Consider the following 23,134-nt stretch of genomic DNA (forward strand, 5'->3'; position numbering starts at 1 on the left):
TTTTTCACATCCGTCCAACATTTTTCATAATTATCTTTAAATAAGTTCCCATTTTTAGCTGTCATATTAATCCCCAGGTATTTCACTTTCTTAACCACAGTCAAACCTGTCTCGTTCTGAAACCTCTCTCTTTCAATCGATGTTAAGTTTTTCTCTAAAACCTTAGTTTTTAACTTGTTCAATTTAAATCCTGCCACTTGACCAAATTCCTGAATTAGTTCTAAAACCCTTTTAGTACTAGATTCTGGCTCCTGTAACGTCAATACTAAGTCATCTGCAAATGCTCTCAGTTTGTACTGTTTGGCTCCGACCTGTATACCTTTAACCAACCGGTCCCTTCTAATCATATTCAGCAGAACCTCCAGGACCGATATAAAAAGCAGTGGGGAGATTGGGCACCCCTGTCGTGTCCCTTTTTCTATCTTAAATTCTTCCGTCACCACATTATTTACAATTAATTTAGTCTTTTGTTCAGAGTATATTGCACCTATACCGTTTTCAAAACCTTGGCCTACCCCCATCCCCTGTAGGTTCTTCTTCATAAAGCTCCAAGAGATGTTGTCAAAAGCTTTCTCTGCGTCCACAAATATCAGAACTGCTTTAGTGTTTATATTCACTTCTAGTTTTTCCAAAATATCAATTATATTCCTCAAATTATCTGACAAGTGTCTTCCCGGGAGAAAGCCCGCTTGGTCTTTTTGAATCTCTTCCATCAATACTTTTTTCAATCTCTTGGCCAAAATGTCTGCAAAAATTTTATAATCCACATTAAGTAACGATATAGGGCGGTAGTTCTTAAGCTGAGTCTTTTCAGTCTCTGTTTTCGGTATAAGTGTAATGTACGCCTCTTTCCACGACTCTGGTGCCCTTTTCCCTTCCAATATTTCATTGCAGACTTCCTTCAAAGGTTGTAGTAACCACTCTTTCAAAGATCTATAATATCTAGAAGTCAGCCCTGGAGATTTGCCCAATTGCATGTTTTGAATGGCACCTTCTACTTCCTGTTCAGATATTTTATAGTTCAACATTGATTTGCTTTCTTGGGAAATTTTTTGTAATCCATTTGTCTTCAAAAATCGGTCTATATCCATTTCTTTCTGTGGCCCTTGTGTTTATAATTGTTTAAAATACCTCTGGAAACAGTTTCTAATCTCAATTGGGTTATGTATATTCTTTCCTTCCACTTCTAAATTTGTAATAGTATTTAATTTTTGTCTTTTTTTCATTTGCCAGGCCAGCAATTTCCCACATTTGTTAGCTGATTCAAATTTTTTTGTCTCATTTGTTTAATTTTCCATTCTATTTCCTGATTCATCATTTCCATATATTGTACTTGATATAATTTTATTTCTCTCAAAATCTTCTGCGACTTTGGTTTTGCTCTCAATTTCTTCTCACTTTCTTTTATTTTCTTCAAAATCTTATCTTTCTTCTCATTCTGACTTCTCTTCCTTATTGAATTCTGTTGTATCAGAAACCCTGTCATGACAGCTTTGCTTGCGTCCCAGATTACTCTTTTTTCTACATTGGTGTTCATATTTATTTCAAAATAGTCTCTCAGAGTTTTTTGGGCCTTTTTATAGACTTCTTCATCTCTAAATAAGGTGTCATTCATCCTCCATCTGAAGGAGCCAGTTGATATTTGTTTCATCTCCATCCTTACAGCGTTATGGTCGGAGCAAGTTTTTGGGCAGATTTCCACTTTCTTTATCTTTGGTGCCATTCCTCTAGTTACCCATATTTGGTCAATTCTAGTCCATGTCATCTTGGCTTCAGAAAAGAAGGTTCCCTCTCTTCCCAGGGGGTTCTTTACTCTCCAAATGTCCACTAAGTCCATATTGTCTGTCATCTCAAAAAATGTTTTCGGTAGTCTACCATCCTTGGTGTGCTGGTCCCGGGGGTAAGGTACCGTGAGTGTAGCAGAGTCCACACGAAGCGGGGCGAGGTCCGATGCAGAGAGACGGGCGGGGAACAGGAACGCTGGAACAGAAGGCTGAGCAGGTAACAGGAACACCGGATGGTCGGGAACAGGAGGCCGAGCAGGGAACAGGAGTACTGGATAGTCAGGGACAGGAAGCCGAGCAGGGAACAGGAGTACCGGTTAGTCAGGAACAGGAGGCCGAGCAGGGATCAGGATCACAGGAAGGTCCGAAGCCAACAACGACGTTGCTCCCGCAACCTGGGGCCGGGATGAGTGGGCTTTTATCCTCTTCTAAGGTCAGGGGCGGTCCCGACCCCCAGGAGCCCCGCCTACTCTGGCCTTAAGGCGAGCACTCCTCCTGGGGGCAACTAGTTCCCTTCGCCTCTCTGCCCTAAGCCTCTGCAGATCAGGAGAGGCCGAAGGGTTACTGAGCCCTGGAGGAGGCTCACCTGTGGCCACTGAGTCATCAGGCCCCTCTGGGGCCAGGAGGACTTCACCTGGGGCCAGCTCCTGCTGCACTGCCACAGGTGCAGGCTCTTCAGCATCTAGGCCTTGCCCCAGTTCAGCCGGCCCTGGAGGCGGGGACTCCTGTGCAGGCTGGGATTCCTCTGTTTCATCCTCCGAATCGGAATCCCAGGCCATCACACTTGGTAACTACCTGTCTTTGTGCCTTGTCCATGTTTGTAGATACTACTCCATTCATGTCCCCCATCAAAATCAGATTGTAATCCAAATAGTCCAATAATGTCTCGTGCAACTTTTTAAAGAATTCAGATTTCCCCTCATTCGGTGCATAAATTCCTACAATCAAAAATTTCTCTCCTTGCACTTGAATTTCAATTGCCAAAAATCTTCCTTGTTCATCTTTAAAAATTAATTTCGGTGATAGTCTCTCCTTAGCATATATCACTACTCCTTTTTTTTAAAACTTTGTCAGATGAGATAAACTCCTGTCCCAATCTCTTATTAATCAGTAGTTTCCTGTGTAGCCTTATTACATGTGTTTCTTGTAGACAAATCAAATCCAATTGTTCCTTTTTTAGTAAATGAAAAACACTTTTTCTCTTCTGGGGAGAATTAAGACCATTACAATTCCAGCTTAACAGTTGCAGGGCCATGATGGGGTTATTTCACTTTACCTCCAATTGCACCGAGTGTCTGTTCTTGTTTTGTCGGTGATGTCTCTTTCTCTGGACCATGCAATCCAAAAGATAAGTTTGCTATGTCTAGTATTCCTTTCTCCAGTGCTTTTGGCTCTTCTCCGGATTCCACTTCTTTCTGTAGATCTTCTTCGTGATCTTTCAGAAACCTATCTTTGTCGTTGACTGATCTTATTTTTATCTTTCTTCCTTTGTATTTAAAGGATAGGCCTTGAGGAAATTCCCACCTAAAGATAATTCTGTTTCTTCTCAGCAGGGCAACTAGGTCTCCGTAGTTAAGCCTTAAATCCAGAAGATGTTTTGGAATGTCCTGCAGGCTTTCCACTAAGCGGCATTCCTTATCTAGGGGCAGTCCGTTCCCAGGTTTTAGGCAGCGGATTTTAGCTTCCTTTCCCCCTCTTTTTTGCAGATAAGTTCAAACCTTCCCCCCTCCTCTCCTGCAATCCGGAGGGGAGACCGCTTTCCAGATGTTAAGATTTAAGTCTTTTTCCAAACGTCTTTCCAAGTTTCCGCTTACAGTCTCTTTGCTTTGATCTATTTACAAGAAAGGAAGGCAGACTTCCTGTTTATACCTTCCCGCTTTGGTGTCGAATTAACTTGTTTTTACTCCTTTTAAATCCAATTTAATCCTACTCACGGGTAGTTGCTTTCAAAATCCAATTGTCCCAGGAAAAAGTCAGCGCTCTCCGATAGCGGCTGTGTGGCTTCACTCCGCAGAAGAAGCAGTCGACTCTCAGCACCGCGCCACTCACCCCGTCCCGCTCCGGAGCCCTTAAAAGGGTCCCTTCGCAACTTGGGGGGGCGCAAATGGTGCCCGCCGAGTCCCCACATTTACAGGCTTCCCCCGCCTGTGATTTTTAAAGGGCCCCCACTTTGCCGCAGCGGTAAGACCCGATCCCGCGGAGCTGGTCCCTCCGAGACTCAGAGGGAATCCGCCATTAACGATGGCGCTGACCCGGAAGTCCTTCTCCATCATCATCATCAACGACAACATCATTTTATTATTTATAACCTGCCCTTCTGACTGGGTTGCCCCAGCCACTCTGGGTAGCTTTCAACATATATTAAAACATAATAAAACATTAAATAAGGAATCGGGATGAAAAAAAGACAAAGGGCAAATGGGACAGTTCAGGGGCATATTTTAAAATATATGATACTAAAGTCAATCTACAAGGAGGGGTGATCCCATGAACAACTGCTGAACACAATGTGGGACTAGAAGGGGGGAAATAGGGTGGACTAATAAATTGTATGCAGCAACACTAGGTCTATCTAGAATGCCATGGAAGGTCAGGTTGGGAAGTCAGAAAATATGTAAGATGTGTAAATAGAAAAAAAACCCATAATAAAACATTTAATATTAAAAAAAATACGTCCCTATACAGGGCTGCCTTTAGAAGCCTTTGAAAGGTTGTATAGTTTCTTATCTCTTTGGTTCGGGGGTCGCATAGCTCTGTAGCCACCAACATTTCTCTGATGAAAATAGGGACATCCTAAGCGAGAGAGGGACATTCTGGGATCAAATCAGAACTTCTAGATATCCAGGACTGTCCTTGGAAAATAGGGACACTCGGAGGGTCTGTGGTCAGCATTCTCTATGAATTGCATATGTGCCTATGACCTGGAATCCTTTCCAATGGTTAAATTAATAAAATTGAGTTTTTCTTGGTAAGTAAAATTGCATAGAAATCATAAAAAAGCAATTGCCAAGTATTTTACATCTTATATCTTATATCCTATTATTACTTAGCATTACCTGACATTTTCTGAAGGTCAAATTAAAATTCTTTGGTTTTCGGAAAGCAGTTTATGTGCTTTTTCATAAAAAAGTAACCAAGCTCAATGTTGTCAGATCACAAATATAATAGCAGATTTGAATTCATCACACCCAGAAATGTATTTTGAAGACCCTCACTGAAGAAATTTTCAATACTTAAGTTTCACTCCCTAAAAACATATACCTGGGAATATTTCCCATTTAAAGGCAAATTTATCAATTCCACACTTTCCAAAGCAATAGGCAAATCAAAACTTAGCCATGATATGGCAGTCACCACCCCTTGCTTTCCTTGCTTTCCTGCCAATTCCTTCTCTATTTTAAACCCTCCACACATCCAACACATGAGACATACTGTCCTCCATAGACACTGGGCTTTTGATGCAGAAACTTTGGAGGAAATGTTTTCCACTTGTTTTCCCTTTTTCTTTTTCTATTTTTGTTCTATCATGCCAGACAGAACAATAATCCCTATTTCTCGGAATCTGGACTTTGATCATTGAAGGTTTGTTTGTTTTCCCCTTCTTGGAAGAGAAACAGAAAATAATGCAGTATTTTTCCAGTTTATTCCCCTGCAATATCATATGTATGGATTTTCTAATAGCGTAATAAACAAGGCTCATTTTCAGTAGTGTGAGGGAAGAAGCTAAAGGAAATAGAAAAAACAGGAGGTAGATGCTAACACTCTGGGCACTCTGCTACCGCAATTTTCCCTCTTCTAATGCGCCTCATATTACCGCACACATTCATTTTAATCACCTGTATTTATAATAACTATGTCTTTAAAAATAGCTCTTTCTGAGGTAGAGGCCTTTATGCTCAGCTCAGGTCAAATCCAGTATGATTTAACTGGCTGGGGCTGATGGGAGATGTAGTCCAAAACCTCTGGAAGGTACCTCTGTGTTAGAATGTTATAGAAGACCATTATTATTTTGAGGAAGTTTAGGAAGCATGCAGCGATGCTCCTTTCACATCTAGAAAACCTGTGGGCTGGGCTTTTAAGTGGTTAATTCTCTTTTATTTCATAAAACGTTAGTTTCTCGCAGCTAGCTGTATGCTGAGGCAGTGTTGTGTAGGAATCTTAATCTCTAAAATAAGCCTCTGCTAATCCCACACTGGCACCTGGAATAGGGGAGTGCTGGCTAGTTTTATAAGTTATCTAGTCTGACTGCCTGCCAAGAATGAAGCAGTCTTTGGTGGGAATGGATGTGTCATCCAAACACCATATTCGACCTATGCAACCCCAATAGCAGATAAGCCTTGCAACCACCTCTCCCAGAGAGAACTTCAGTGTAGGCTAGATCCAGAAACTGCTAAACAATAGTCAAACTACAATGTCCGTCTTCAGGAGTCATGCCAACTGATGATGGAATTCCTGGCAACCAGAGGGGCATGCAATAATGGCAACACTTTGTACCTTTTTTGATTGGGGGGGTATTTAATAAAATCTTTAGTCTTCGCCCTTCATTATGCTTTGAATCCAAAAAGAACATCAGCTCCCAGGTTGCCAAGGACAGGACAGGAAGAAGAAGAAGAGGTAGTGGAGGAGGAGTTTGGATTTGATATCCCGCCTTTCACTCCCCATAAGTGAAGTCCAAAGTCCATTTCAGGGGCCTAATCCAGCCCACTGGTTGGTTTAATCCGGCCCCTGTGGCAGTTTATTTCCTGGGGTAAAATCCTAAAAGAAGCTCAACAACTTTGGGGTGAAATCATAAAAAAGCTCAAGAACTTCAACCCTAAATAAAAGGTCAACAACTCTTTGATTAGCTCTTTGGCCGGCCCCCACAGCCCTTCACTTCATCAAATCTGCCCCTCTTAGAAAAAAGTTTGGACACCACTGCAGGAGTCTCAAAGCGGCTAACAATCTCCTTTCCCTTCCTCCCCCACAACAAACACTCTGTGAGGTGAGTGGGGCTGAGAGACTTCAGAGAAGTGTGACTGGCCCAAGGTCGCCCAGTAGCTGCATGTGGAGGAGTGGGGAATCGAACCCGGTTCACCAGATTATGAGTCTACCGCTCTTAACCATTACACCACACTGGCATTCATAGTGGCAACCAGCAACCAGCACAGGTCACACCAAGGACACAGCTGAACCACTATGGAGACTGGAAGAAGGCAGCTGAGAAAGGCAAATAAAGCTATTGTGCCTAATGAGCAACAACAGGAATGAAGGAAGCGATAGAATAGGCCAGGCCAGATTCCTACCATTCCCCTCACCTTCATTGCCCACCCAGTGGTGACCACCTATATGGTGTGTGGTGTTTTCTCCGCTATCTGGAGACCCAGGTCCCGCTTTTAATAGGTTTACTGGGTGCTTTGTGGGGAGAAAGGGAAGCTCCATATGTACAGCCAGAGAATCACTGCCAGAGAAAGACTCCAATGGCTAGGTACACCTAGTTTCTAGTGAACTTGCAGGCATTTGAAACTGTTCCATATATGCCTCTTATGGGACAGATACGTGCCCCCCCCCATTTTGCTGTATTTCTGTACTTTCTCCTTATATTACAAAACCCCACCCCACTGTGTTCATCCCCACCTTAGATTTAGTTCATAGCGGATTAAATTATATGCATTTCTTTCTTCGTTTTGTCTTTGATGTTAGGTATAGCCTATCCTTTGTCCTGATAGATAGCTTTCCAGCCTTCTTTTTTTTTTAAAAAAGAAGAAGCTCTAAGCAAATGAGCTGTAATGCAGAAGAAATTACATTTGCAGAGAATGAGCTCCTAGACATCAAGAGACTCCCAATGGACTACAGTTCATGCATCAAGTGTGGTACCTTTGGCTGAAAGAAGAAATGTCCTGCTAGCAATACACTCTGAAGACATGTTAATTTGGCTTGTTAGATTGTGGTTAAGAGATTAAGTTGGGAGCAAGGAAATCTTTGGTTCCAGTATCACAATTCACAGTCAAGAAGTCACTGGATGGCCTTGAGGCTACTAGGGCATGTTCCTGATGCTTCCTGGGTCAAAGATCCTATTGCCATTATGAAGAAATGAGCAGACTGCAATTCTCCACCATTCTCACAAGTGACATGGGCACTAAGTTTCTGAGCAGGGTCAAATTACTTGATCCTTCTGTTTCTTTTGAGGCAAATGAACCACTTGTTTCAAGCCTCTGTACAGATGAACATGTGAAAGACGTTTCATTTTGTTCTGTTTTTTATATATAATTTTTATTAAATTTTCTGTTTTACCATTTAAAGTACTCATTTTTACATCCTTAAAATATCGATGACTTCCCTTCTTCTCTTTCCATGGTTCATTTTACAGAACACAAATCCTTGCATATTTTACAGAAACTATACCGTTCAGTATTCCATTATGACATCCATCAAAACTTATTTAGGCTGTTGAATTTATCTTAATGCTGCTAACGTTTTCAGCTGTACACAGTTGTTTCCCACACATTCAATAAATGTTTTCCAGTCTTCTCTAAACGTATGTGCTTCTTGTTCTCTTATTCTATATATTAAGTCTGCAAGCTGTGCATATTCTGTCAACTTGAGCTGCCATTCTTCCTTGCTCGTTTTCCATTTTTGGGCTAACAAAACATGGGGCGCAGTAGTAGCATACATGAATAACCTTTTTTGACACCTGGGAATTTCAGTCTGAATTATCCCCAACAGAAAGGACTAAAAGCAGTTTCATTTTGAGAAGGCGGTATGCATTGGAACCTTTGGGGTAGAATTATCAGAAAGCTCACAATAGATTATTCTAAGAATAAGTCCCTTCTAGGAGAGGCACAAAGTCTCCCACTATACCCTCTTGAATTTTGGCCATGTCTTGATTGGTCAAGAAACCAGTCCACTGAGAATAATCTGTCTTCTCCCAATGTATGTACCCTTCAGTTGCCTTCTTTTAAGTAACTGTAAAAAACCAAACTCAGATGGAAAAGAAGAAATGCAAATACGCCTTTTTTAAATTTAGAGAGTTTTGGACCATTTTTCTTGATGCTGGGAGTCTTCGTGACAAAGTGTGAAATTGCCTGCTGCAAGGTATCTTACACACCTTTATTTTTATATAAGTTGTAACACATTTGGTAAATGCCTGTCATAATATAAAATATGACAGCTTTTGCTATTCTACACGCATTTGTATATGTCCTATTGTTGCTGGAGTTTCACGTGGTTCAAGCCGTCCTGAAGGTCACATTTCTTCGCATGAGCGAGTACTGGAAAGGCACCTTTGTAATAATCAGTCCATTTGCAAATATATAGATTGGTTAGGATTCAGGAGCAAAAGCACATAGGCAGGCAATGTTAACTCAAAAGCCTTCAAAGCACCATAGAATAAATAACATCTGACTATTTCTTCCAGATGGGAGGGGTGCGTAAAATTCTGTTCAGTGGCATTTTCATGAGAACTTTCTATAACACAGTTGGGGGAGAGGAGAGACACAGTATCTCCTCCTTCCTCCTTCCTCTCCCAACCGTGTATTTATTTAGGGTTTATAGTCCAGACTAAGCATTAGAGCAGGGGGTCAGCAACCTTTTTCAACTGTGGGCCAGTCCACTGTCCCTCAGACCATGTGGTGGGCTGGACTATGTTTTTTTGGGGGGAAATGAACGAATTCCTATGCCCCACAAATAGCCCAGAGATCCATTTTAAATCAAAGCACACATTCTACTCATGTAAAAACACGCTGATTCCCCGACTGTCTGTGGGCCGGATTGAGAAGGCGATTGGGCCACATCCGGCCTCCGGGCCTTAGGTTGCCTAGCCCTGCATTAGAGCTTGTGCCTACATCAGTTTGGGGCTCGGATCCACCTAGGGTTGGCCCTGAATCAGCCCGGGTTGGGTTGAGGCCAATCCAAAGCACCATATTGGGTCCCTGATCAGGGGGATGGGTGCAGCCCAAGTTCTTATATTTGCAAAGGTAGAAATTTACTTCATGAGTTGTGCTGGGTAAAAAGTCAGTACAAGCCACGTTGTGAAGCTTTACCTCAGAGGGAAAAGTATTGTCCTAGAATGGATTCAGACATTTTTCTTATGGACCAACCCACCTACCTTTACTTTTTATATGGCTTAGACATTTGGTTCAAATAAATCTTCTGAAACGTTCAGGTAGGGCAGAATGCTTGGGTTAACCATAACAACATTTTATAAATACTACTTTGCTTCAGGGCTTTCCTCCTTGGAATTCTACATTTGCCATTTATATCTATAGCATTAAACTGCAATATTTTGTTGCCGTGGCAATGCTGACCACTGTACTCTCACTTAGGGATAATAATATTTAATTATGTAAACTAAAATTTCATTCTTTCATGGGTATTTCCCAAAGTGTGCACTCCTTATGCACCTTCCAGACCTGGAAACAATTTTGTTTTCTTCTATAGAGTTTATTTTTGTGTTCTACCTATTCTGACATTTATTGGGTTTGTTCTCTCTCTTTTACTGCCACACTGTCACTCTCAGTCACTGTTTCTGGAACGTATAATGTGTAGACTAACATAATAGTAACAGAATTTTTGGAGTGCGAAATCCAACTTTAGACTGATAGCCACCTACTTGTGAAGCTCAGTAGAGCTTAACAGAGCCTTCCCACTGCTTTACTCAGGACTTTAGATCACCTAGGGCAGAGCTTCTCAACACTCAACCTGTGTACCCCAGCACCTTTGGGTGACCTGAATACTGTTCAGGGGAGCCACAGTTTTCCTTCCTTCCTTCCTTCCTTCCTTCCTTCCTTCCTTCCTTCCTTCCTTCCTTCATCCCACCTTCCCCTTTATTGCTCCATCTTCCTCTAGTCAATTTACAGTGCTCTTCTCTACTATGTGCTTACATAGAGACTCAACGGATTTGTTTCTCACTCAAGCCTTGAAGGAAGTCTGGTGGCCTATGAGTCTTCTCAGTAAAAGCCCCCCTTTTGTGTAACACACTTCATCCCCCTCCCCGGTGCCGAATTTACATATAAGCTAAACAAGCTATAGCTTAGGGCCCCACTCTCTTGGGCCCCCCCCAAAAAAAAATTAAAGGAAAAAAAAAACCCCTGGATGTACATTTCTAAAATATAAGATAAAAAACAAATAAAATAAAACCTACATACAGCCAGTGGCGTAGCGTGGGTTGTCAGCACCCGGGGCAAGGCAAGTAATTTGCGCCCCCTAACCCGTGGATTTGCGCCCCCTAACCCGTGGATTTGCGCCCCCTAACCTGTGGATTTGCCCTAAACCCAGATGTTGCGCCCGGTGCGGCCGGCCCCCCCTGCACCCCCCACGCTACGCCACTGCATACAGCAACAGTGTTTTGAGTTGTGTAGGCTCCTGTGATGTAAGTAATGGGCGTATATAGCATATATTCAACACACAAAAAAGTGACAATTTGTTGTTGACAAAGGACAGCTGGACATATAAATTAGCTTAGGGCCTCATCTAACCTAAATCTGGCCCTGCTTCCCCCACCCCCCAAGCATAGGCGGGGAACCTTTTCCACCCATTGACTTCCTTCCTTGCTGATCAATCTCCCAAGTGGTATGCCCAGTGATGGTTGGAGCTAGCGGCAAAAAGTCAGTGGAGCAAGAGATGTGAATGATCTTTGTAACTGCAGCCAGGCAAAAGTCAGAGGTTTCCCTGCACAAAGCCCACACACCTCTCCATCAGGCAAGAAAAAGGCATTATCACAGTTCATCAACACATTCCTGTTCTGGAAGCCCCTAGGTTTGTAGAAACACAAATAGTCATTAGGGGGAGGGGGCCTAGGGGAGCAAAAAGGCCACAACCCAAAACAGAGCAATAAGGACTGAAAAAGCTCAGCAACTATGTTGAGTGTCTTGATTCGGGGAGGGGAGACTAGGAGGAGATTCTATCTGTCTGACATTAACCCGGAAGTAACTGCAAGGGTGGCTGAGTTTTTGTCAATTGGATCTCTTAGAGTGGTGAATGGCACTGTTTAGCGGGAAGAAATCCCAATGGAAATCCTTGTTACTCTATATTTTACATGACTGTTTATTTGTATATATTTTAAAATTTTATATGTGGATGTTTTACGATGGCCTATGCTTGCAATGCCTAATAAAGTTTTGGCAAAGGAAGGAAGGAAGGAAGGAAGGAAGGAAGGAAGGAAGGAAGGAAGGAAGGGGAGGGGAAATGAAACCGAATCTCCTGGCAGAGGGCATGACTGCCCGGAACACTGAACATGAGCACTGCGTGCTACATCCCATAATATGTGCATGTACTTACCATAAAGTCCATACATGTGTAGATGGGATTCTTTGTTCTTTTCCTGCACACTTTGAAGAACCCAGGAAATGGTTTGACGCTGTACACCAGACAGCAGAATCCTTTTGTCACGGAGGAAATGTTATCTTTATTATTCTGGTCTGCCATTTCTTTTATGCTCTGCGATTCATCAGCCAGCTGTTATTTGTGCAGCATCCTTCAGCTCCTCAATAGGACTATGGCATTACAATCAGCCTTCATTATCTTCTCGGGCTCTTATATTAGAACCAAGCACAGAGGAAACACTTTGTAATTGCTCTAGGCATAGTTCCTACATGTTAGAGATGCCATCGATGGGATTAATGAATATCACTTGGTTGCGGGGGCGGGTGAGAAGGTTGAAGAGGAGGGAGAAAAGAATCGGCAACAGTAACCGTGCCCTGCAGATGGGTTGCAGTGTTAGGGGGGGGGAATCCCATCAGCAATTAAGTTTGTTTCTTGTAGCAGCAGATGTGCCGAGACTCTCACTGAATATTGAGTACACTTGAAAGGAACTTGGAGCGGGAAAGAGTGGGAAAATAGATGAAGATTCCTTTCAAAGAAGGTCCTAGCAGGACAGGATGGCAGCCCTGGGAGTAGCTGGTTTTACGAGTACTTTTTGTAATAGTTGTTGAGGGACCATCTTGACATCAAGAGTGGAGGGCAGGCGATTTCCTTGGTTAACAGACGGTGGGTGGCTGGTCAGCTGGCCAAATGCAAGCAATGTAGTGGCACACAGGGCTAAATTCATTTAGCCCTGGGGTGGTCAATCTGTGAACCTCCAGATGGTTTTGGGCTACCAGTTGCAAACACGGCCCACCAGCCCTTTCCAGCAAGGATGGGCGGCTCCCAAGAATTTATTGGCTCTTCCGTTAACAAGCAGTCTCTCTTGGAATCCACTTGTTGAGGCTTCCCTGTAAAAAGCAGCTCCCATGTTTGTGTGAGCCCAGCAGAGGCAGCTTTGTGCAGGCTCTCCAGGTACCTTCGTGACTTTGAAAGGAGCACTCTGGGCATGTCAACTCAAGCACCTTTGGCCCTGGAAACAGTTGCTTCTTAAGTTTCCTGAACTGATAGCAAAACAGGCACCAGGGAAAAGACAGTGGGAAGAGCTGCCTACAGTGGAAAAACCTGCTGATTTGATACCTGATTTGATTTTGTGGTTTTATGTGTTGGAAGCAGCCCAGAGTGGCAACGCAGCTAGATGGGTGGAGTATAAAAATACCATTATTATTATTATTATTATTATTATTATTATTATTATTTACAGTGAGACTTTGGAAGTCGAACATAATCCATTCCGTAAGTTTCTGCAGCCAATTGGAAGCCGCAGAATCCGCGCCGGACGTTCAGGTTCCAAAGAATGTTCGCAAACTGGAATACTCACTTCCGGGTTTGCGGCATTTGGGAACCAAAACGTTGAGTCGCAAGGCATTTGTCAATTAAGGTACGACTGTATTATTATTATTACCATGATCATGCCCCTCTTTTCTTTTCTTTTCTTTTTTTAGCCCTCTGTCACTTTAACCAAACTCAAAGCAGGGTTTATCTGTGTTGCACTGATATGTCTTCTCTGCTTGAAAGATGATTCAGATGATTTTTAATAATTGACAGAGACCTTTAACACATGCACCCCAAACCATGGGTAATCATTACAGTGGTACCTCAGGTTAAGTACTTAATTTGTTCCGGAAGTCCGTACTTAACCTGAAACTGTTCTTAACCTGAAGCACCACTTTAGCTAATGGGGCCTCCTGCTGCTGCCGTGCCCTGGAGCACGATTTCTGTTCTCATCCTGAAGCAAAGTTCTTAACCTAAAGCACTATTTCTGGGTTAGCAGAGTCTATAACCTGAAGCGTATGTAACCTGAAGCGTATGTAACCCGAGGTACCACTGTAGTTGTTTAAAAAAACTCTCTGCATTATTTTTTCATTAATAACGTGAATCCATGAGATTGCTATGGAGATGTTGGTGGAGCATCCAGCATCATCAGTTTGGGGTTGGTTAACTTCAAAAGGGCAAACTGTAAGTTCAGGAACTCCAAGTTTTGAAGCTGAATAGGGTTCAGCTTTCCATGTTCAACATTACAAAGCTGGGGACAAAATTCAACTGCACAAGCTTCATTTAATTGCAGGGGAAAGGGAACTTGCTCTCTCCTCAGACAGACAAAGATAGGCAAGTACCTGCCTCATAGATTTTTCCATTAATACAAACAAACCAGGAAACATATGGTGATAACATCACGCAGCAAATGGCATAAAATATAACAATTTAACACCATTGGGTGGGGGAACCCAACGATGTTATTTTTGACAATGAACAAGACCAATAGGAGAAGATAACAAGATGTGAACTGCAATGGCCTGTAACCAGTGGCCAGTTCATCAAAGTGACAACTGAACTGGTACCAAACTGTGAACTAGATCCTCAGTTGTGATCTATTCGCACACTTTAGAATATATGCAGGGGCTGGCTTCAGACTTTCTGACAAATGCAAATAAATCAGAAGCAGAGTCTCACACATTCATTATTACAGTTATCAATGTATGTACAGAACAAAGGGGACTAGGAATTTGTTGGGCAGGAAACTTGTCTCAAGAAGCCACTAACTCAGCCCCTCCTTTCTGTGCACATGCAAAGACCTGTGACCTTTCTGAATCCTGGCTCACAGGCAACCAAGGCTCAGGCTGCTGCTTGAAGAGCAAAGTCAGCTTGGCTCGTTCATTGTGTTGCATCATGACATGAAGTATTTTCCTGGCATCAGAGTGCATTAAAGAATTCCTATAACAAAGAGAACTAAGCTGGTCTGGAACTGATCAGGAGAAGCTACCCTGTGGGGGGCTTTTAATCACTGAGAGGCACATGCAGTGGCATTGCTCAACAGTTTAGTACATCAAGTTCAGAAAATTGCCATACGTGTTCAAAACAGCAATGTAATTTTTAGCCAGCCAGAATATAATTAGCTGAGTAATTGTCTCCTTTAAGGCTGAGACAACAGTCAGACAGAGTCATCCTTTTCAATAATTGGATTCAAGTGGGTAATTCTTCAACTCAATGAACTTTTTTTCTTTTGGGTAGAAGAAATGCCCCCTGTGTATTCTCACCATCATTTAGCTTGTTCATTGTTGCAGCATTTGGAGATGTATTTGTGAGCCTGATTTAAGGCTGCAATCTGATACACACTAGCCAGGAAGTAGGTTTCTTTGAACTAAACAGGACTTACATCGAAGCAGAGATGCATAGAATTATGTTGCAAGTTACTGTTCTGCTGTGTTGTGCTGTTTAGGTTCTGGAACAGAATAAATACATAAAATAAACAGTGGTACCTCGGGTTACATACGCTTCAGGTTACATATGCTTCAGGTTACAGAATCCGCTAACCCAGAAATATTACCTCGGGTTAAGAACTTTGCTTCAGGATGAGAACAGAAATCGTGCTCCGGCAGTGCGGCGGCAGCAGGAGGCCCCATTAGCTAAAGTGGTCTTCAGGTTAAGAACAGTTTCAGGTTAAGAACGGACCTCCGGAACGTATATTCTCTCTCTCTCTCTCTCTCTCTCTCTCTCTCTCTTTCTTTCTAGCTATTCTTGATTCCCGATTAACATTTAATAGGGGACAGAACTGTGGGGTTCTAATAACATGTATTTAGAAGTGGGAACAGATATTTATAATGACAGAAAGATTCTGGGTGGGGAAATCAGATTCTCTGGACTTAACTTTGGAAATCCAGTTTGCGGATCCTGGGATGGTACGCAAAACATGATGAGGTCAGCATTTGGAGGATGTCTTAAGTGGGTGTCCTCTGAACCTAGGATGACCATGAGTCCTACTTTATAGAGGACAGCCCACTTGTTGTCTTGCTGAATACCAGTTTAAAGATAAATAACTATAAGGTAAGAAGAATTAGCACCTGGACAGCAGACTAAGGAGGCTCATAGCTCACCTGGTCACTGTATTCCCCCACTGTGGTAAGATGTATTGTATTTTTATTAAAATTATTGTAATTATTTCTAAATATACATTAGCACGTGCATGTTTTATTCAAATCTATGTCCCTCTTTTACCTTATTTTTGGTGACATATTTCCTCAACTTTTGTTCATGTGTAACAAAGGTTAGGTGGGATACACAAACCAATAACTCTCTCCTGTTGCCTTTCGGCGGAGTGTTCTGGGTACAAAGCGAGGGTGGTGGATCTGCAAGGCTCATGGGCCTTCGGCTGGGTTTGGTTTCCTGGCAGATGCCCACTTAGCACCTGCTGAAACAGACCTTCATTCAACCTGACCTCACCTACAATTTCTTCAAGAAGCATTGAATCAAGGTAAAGTGTTATTGGATGAGATCAGTAGATATCTATCAGTGCTTTTTTATGAAGTGAGTGGTACAGCAGTGATTTTTTAAAATCCCACCTGTTTCACCTTTGCCAGCACCGCCTCCTTCCAAGAAGGTGTTTTGGTATCCTCTCGTATTCTATTGTGGGTGGCACTGTGGTCTAAACCACTGAGCCTTTTGGGCTTGCCAATTAGAATGTCAGTAGTTTGAATCCCCGTGACGGGGTAAGCTCCTGTTGTGTGTGCCAGCTTCTGCCAACCTAACAGTTCGAAAGCACACCAGTGCTAGTAGATAAATAGGTAGTGCTGTGGTGGGAAGGTAAACGGTGTTTCCGTGCGCTCTGGTTTCCATCACAGTGTCCCATAGCGCCAGAAGTGGTTTAGTCATGACCCGGAAAGCCGTCGGTGGACAAATGCCGGCTCCCTCGGCCTGAAAGCGAGATGAGCGCCGCAACCCCATAGTCGCCTTTGACTGGACTTAACCATCTGGGGGTCCTTTACCTTTTTATCTATTGCATGTTTTTAAAATACATGTTGAGATTGGGCCTGTGAACCTTTTGGTGAAGGGCAGAATAGCAATACAGAAAACGTACAAAATAAGAAAGGGCTTCTTATCAGAAAGGCACTCACTGCAAGGCATCGGAAGGCAACTGGTCTGTCATTCACAGACGCACAGTAAATCTTGAGCCGGCCCCACTATTCGGAGTTAACTTGCTGCCACAAGTTTCTGTTGTATGTAGGCCACCAGTGGGATGTTCAAATCAGTGACGCAGAACAAAATACTTCTCCTTTTCTTTTCTTTTGCTGGTACTTTCAGTGCCACCGGGCTCTGCAATCAACCCCTGTGTGAGCCTTATCTATTTTACCCCCACTGTTACAGAGAAAAGGTCAAGTCCTTTTTCTTGGGTACTTTTACACTTGTCCTTTCAGTTTTGCAAGCCTGATCGCTTTGGCCTTTAATATCCCTATGCCTTTAGCTTTTTCCCTTTGCCTGTCTATCTGTCTAAATCTCTTGGTTTTGCATATATATATATATATATATATATATATATATATATATATATATTGATAGCAACTCAGCTGTTCTGAAAACCATACATTGTCTGCCAACAAGACAGGTGTAATGGCATAATTTCATCTGGAGTGGAATCTGTAAGGTATTGATATGGCTTTTGTTCAAGCAGACGATAAAGTGGTTTTAAATGGAAATCCAGTTATATATTCTACATGGCAAAAGGTTAATTTATATCAACTTCATTCATAATCACATTTGTCTGCCCAACTACACCTTGATTGAAAAAGGCTTCATGGTTATTTTATCTCATTTGTGTATATGTTATTATGATAATTTAAATAACTGAATTGTAACAGTGCATCAGGTGGTATAATTGCTGATTTTCAGTCACTATATTTGAGTTGGTAGAGTCACACCAACAACAGCAGCGGCATCCGATGCCTGGAGAACGTTTGGAACATTTTCCATAATTGTCCCCTATTCTGCAAGCTTTCACAAGCTACTACTGCCTTTAAAAAAGAAGCATATGTTTCTTATGGATTAATTTTCTCTAATCGTCAATCACCTTGGTGGCCTGCTGTCAGACCGGAAGGTGTCATAGAAATAATCTAAATAAATAATACAGCATTGCTAATACTTCTAATTGAGTCTTTTTGTACCATGATAAAGTCTGAAGGTCTCTTGTTGATGTTAAGGAGGTCTGGATCTGATTAGTGTCTAGTTGAGTAACTTCCTGAGAACTATATGTACATTCTCCTGAGAAGATAGGCAGGATCGAAATGTAAATATGTACATAAATAAATTTCCCTTGGTTTAGTAATACTGTCCAGTATATGTGATAAAATAGCTTACAGAAATACAGTGGCTACATTTTTCCTATCTGTCCATACTATTTATCGCTATAATTTTACACATTTACATCATATACCATACTTTCCTAGTCCATTTCTCTATCACAGATTTCTTCTTGTTTTTCCATTTCTTTTTTCATTAGCACACTAGCAGTATCAAGCAGATTAGAGAACTGGGCCAAAACAAACAAGATGAACTTTAACAGGGAGAAATGTAAAGTATTGCACTTGGGCAAAAAAAATGAGAGGCACAAATACAAGATGGGTGACACCTGGCTTGAGAGCAGTACATGTGAAAAGGATCTAGGAGTCTTGGTTGACCACAAACTTGACATGAGCCAACAGTGTGACGCGGCAGCTAAAAAAGCCAATGCAATTCTGGGCTGCATCAATAGGAGTATAGCATCTAGATCAAGGGAAGTAATAGTGCCACTGTATTCTGCTCTGGTCAGACCACACCTGGAGTACTGTGTCCAGTTCTGGGCACCACAATTCAAGAAGGACACTGACAAACTGGAACGTGTCCAGAGGAGGGCAACCAAAATGGTCAAAGGCCTGGAAACGATGCCTTATGAGGAACGGCTAAGGGAGCTGGGCATGTTTAGCCTGGAGAAGAGGAGGTTAAGGGGTGATATGATAGCAAGTTCAAATATATAAAAGGATGTCATATAGAGGAGGGAGAAAGGTTGTTTTCTGCTGCTCCAGAGAAGCGGACACGGAGCAATGGATCCAAACTACAAGAAAGAAGATTCCACCCAAACATTAGGAAGAACTTCCTGACAGTAAGAGCTGTTCGACAGTGGAATTTGCTGCCAAGGAGTGTGGTGGAGTCTCCTCCTTTGGAGGTCTTTAAGCAGAGGCTTGACAACCATATGTCAGGAGTGCTCTGATGGTGTTTCCAGCTTGGCAGGGGGTTGGACTCGATAGCCCTTGTGGTCTCTTCCAACTCTATGATTCTATGATTCTAAGCAAGCGACCCATTGTGCTTGCAATCTTGTGTACACTTATTTTTAAAGTATTAATAGGCTGCTTTTCCGGCAGATGAGTTTAAAGGCAGCTTATAGCATTTTTAAAATAAACTTAAAAAAACAGATGAAAACATCAAATAAAAACCAGGAACACAGAGAACAATATTTTATCAAAATAAAATTTGCTTCAGTAAATTTAATTCAGTGGCGCTTAGGGGGAATCCTATGCCCAGATCCAACAGGATGAGCAGTTTAATATGCCGTGTATCTCTGGCTCAGCCAGCTTAAAGTCCCCAACCTCAGCTCAGCTGACATTGTGCCAGCATAACTTAATAATTCCTGCTCATTTGGGGATCAGCTAGCTGAGCCAAATTGGCAACCCAGCACAACACTATTTTAAGAGCTTGTTTCCCCTCCCAGGCTTAGGCAGAGCAGCAACCTTGCTTCTGAAAGGCATTTGGGTCTCATGTAACTTTACACTGACTTGACTTAGAGTAGCTAGCTCTATGTCAGCTTCTAGCACATAGAATTGCTCCGCAACTTTCTAGGAAGCATGCTTGGAGCAGGGCCATGTCTCTCTGTGTTGTGTCTTTATCCTGTCACTCATGTAATTCAGCAGAATTATTTATTGCATCAAATGGTCATTTCATTATTAATTTGCATTCATCCTTTCTACATTCCTCTATTAAGGAAGGGTTGCAACTCAGAGAAAGGACAAAATAGACAATCTAAAGCACATTGTCATTTTATGACAACACAAAACAATTAACAAAATCTGAGAATCCATTCCACATATAGTGTTAACAAGAAAACATGCTTAAAAATCAGCAAACAGTAAAACAAAATTACCCCTGTCAATTGCAACAAATTAAATAATGACAAACATCCAAGGAAATATCTGCAGCAATAGAGTACAGTGGTACCTTGGTTCTCAAACACTTTGGTTCCCAAACGCCAAAAACCCAGAAGTAAGTATTCCGGTTTTCGAATGTTTTTCAGAAGCCAAACGTCCAATGCAGCTGTTGGCTATTGTTTCTGGGATGCCTGCACCAATCAGAAGCTGCACCTTTATTTTTGAACATCTCCGAAGTCAAACGGACTTCCGGAATGGATTAAATTTGGCGCTTTTGTTTTTGTTATTTATTTTGCATATTTGTTTTTGAGGCTTTTTCGGTTCATTTGTTTTTGTGACTGTGTGGAACCCAGCTCAGCTACTGATTGATTGATTGATTGATTGATTGACTGCAGAAATAGATAAAAGCCCCCATCCAAACAATGACTATCATCAGTGCAGGTAAGACAAAATTGTAATTTTAATTTTTATCATCACACAATACTGCCTTATTTATAGTACAGTACATTGAGTATTGCTTTCATTTTATGGATCAATGGTCTCGTTAGATAGCAAAATTCATGTTAAATTGCTATTTTAGGGGTTGTTTTTAAATGTCTGGAATGGCTTAATCCGTTTTGCATTATTTTCTATGGAAAAGTGTGCCTTGGTTTTGGAATGCTTTGGTTTTGGAATGGACTTCCTGAATGGATTAAGTTTGAGAACCAAGGTGCCACTGTATACGTAATTCCAGAGACGTTGAGCAGCCAGTTCATGCCTATCTTATCCTGTCCTGCAATTCAGCACCTGTGAACAGTTGTCTGACTACAAGTCCCCAGCCAGGATGCCTAATAGTTAGTGGGAAGTGTGGTCCCACAACATACGTTGCGCACTATGTTGTCTACCCCTGAGGTAATTATTATTGCCATATGACAGATGACAGGCTGGGTTTGAGAGACAGGCACTTTCGAGAGTTAATCTCAACAGCTCATGACGTAGCTGAGATGTGAAATGAATTTGTTTCTGAGGACTATCTCTAGGATAGTTGAGGTCCCAGCCCTCCATGGAAATAGCAACGGAAGGGTATTATGTAAGCACCCACCCATGAAATTCCAGGCACAGTTCCCATGGTGGATTCTTATAAAAACATGTTGTGGGAATAGTTCTGCTGAAGGAATTGCATAGCAACGAGCTGGCTTCAGAATCTCCACAGGGCTCTGTGATCACTGGCACACCGTTCCCTCCCTGGCACAAGGCCTCAGGAATCCCTTGTGGGAATTGTGGCAGAAATCACTCCGTGGTGGATAAACATGCTGTGGATAATTCTTCAGGAAAAGTTAATAGAGCAATAGTCAGTAGTTAAAAACGCAACAGTGCATAATCTAGAGAACCAAGTTATCCTGACTGAAATATTCCGACACAGAGGGAGGCTTGCGACTGAGTCCTGACTTACACAGTTTCTCCATGATATTGCATTTATCAGGTCTATTTCTTGAGCCAGGGACGCAGGTGGCGCTGTGGGTTAAATCACAGACCCTAGGACTTGCCGATCAGAAGGTCAGCGGTTCGAATCCCCGCGATGGGGTGAGCTTCCGTTGCTCAGTCCCAGCTCCTGCCAACCTAGCAGTTCGAAAGCATGTCAAAGTGCAAGTAGATAAATAGGTACCACTCTGGCGGGAAGGTAAACGGCGTTTCCGTGCGCTGCTCTGGTTCGCCAGAAGCGGCTTAGTCATGCTGGCCACATGACCCGGAAGCCGTACGCCGGCTCCCTCGGCCAATAAAGCGAGATGAGCGCTGCAGCCCCAGAGTTGGCCACGACTGGACCTAATGGTCAGGGGTCCCTTTACCTTTACTTTATTTCTTGAGCCCAGTGGCTCAAGATGACTGGTGGCTTAAGGTGTGAACCAACTCCACTAAAAAGCAGAATAGTTGAGGTGATGTAGTGATATATTACTATTATTACTACTACTACTACTACTACCTGTCCTTCACCAGCAGGTCCCAGGGCAAGTTACAGCAATTTGAAATTCAGACTTAAAAACAGTTTAATAACTTACAAGAAGAAGAAGAAGTGTTTGGATTTGATATCCCGCTTTATCACTACCCTACGGAGTCTCAAAGCAGCTAACATTCTCCTTTCCCTTCCTCCCCCACAACAAACACTCTGTGAGGTGAGTGGGGCTGAGAGACTTCAGAGAAGTGTGACTGGCCCAAGGTCACCCAGCAGCTGCATGTGGAGGAGCGGAGACGCGAACCCGGTTCCCCAGATTACAAGTCTACCACTCTTAACCACTACACCACACTGACTTACAATAAAAAGCTGTATAATGAAGAAGCCAAATGTGCCTCTGTGGGGAGGGACTTACACAACTTAGAACCACAGAGTTGGAAGGAACCCTGAGGATCATCTAGTCCCATCCCCTGCAACTCAGGGGCTGCCAGAGAATGGTGCTCCCCTGACGCACCACTTCAAACATCTGATGGAGGTGGAACCACCTTTGTTGACCTTAACACCCAGAAATATCAGTAGGGAAGGAGGCCATCTTTCAGAAATTTGGATCCTATGTCATTTAGGGCTTTATACACTATGAATTCCACTATGAAAGTTCTGCCTGCCCAGTTATATCTGGGATGGCCTGTTCATGCATGCAAGTTATCATGTTATATTACAGTTTGCTTCTAATGAAGATCATGCATGTTTAAACACGGGTGTAAACATTGTTGTTAGTGATAATCCAGCAAATTCACACAAATACACTCAAACTGATATATTGTGAACACATACCCCATGCATAGTCTCTAAATGAAGTCAGTCAGTCATCATTCATTCATTCATTCAATCAACTGCCCTTCATCTGTAGACAGTCTACAGTCTAGGAGAAAGACCACAGGTGTACAATGTCTGTTAGGGTTGGCTGTCCAATGCATGCATTATCTGTGGGGCTTGCAGACTGCCTAGAGACTATTAATACAGAGCCTGCACATATTAACTGTGCACGTGTGTGAAACATCTCTGAATAATCTGCATTTGCAGATACTCATTGCTGATTATACATGCCTGCGTCACATGCAGCATCTCCTGATGTT

The 23,134-nt window shown here is 42.4% G+C and overlaps 1 protein-coding gene across 2 annotated transcripts in view; it reads right to left on the reverse strand.

The window, feature by feature from the left end:
• Positions 1-23,134, reverse strand: part of LOC308589400 (uncharacterized protein) — a 256,421-nt gene that overhangs the window by 24,012 nt on the left and 209,275 nt on the right. The window contains exon 8 of one of the 2 annotated variants that reach the window (XM_081198612.1): positions 22,196-22,339. The exons of the other annotated variant lie outside the window; for it this stretch is intronic. The gene's annotated coding sequence lies outside the window, so the exon portion shown is untranslated. Of the gene's footprint in view, positions 1-22,195; positions 22,340-23,134 lie in introns of those variants that run through there. 2 annotated transcript variants of the gene reach the window in all.

This window comes from Podarcis bocagei, assembly GCF_964188305.1.
Source record: "Podarcis bocagei genome assembly, chromosome: 6".
NCBI classification, from domain to species: domain Eukaryota; kingdom Metazoa; phylum Chordata; class Lepidosauria; order Squamata; family Lacertidae; genus Podarcis; species Podarcis bocagei.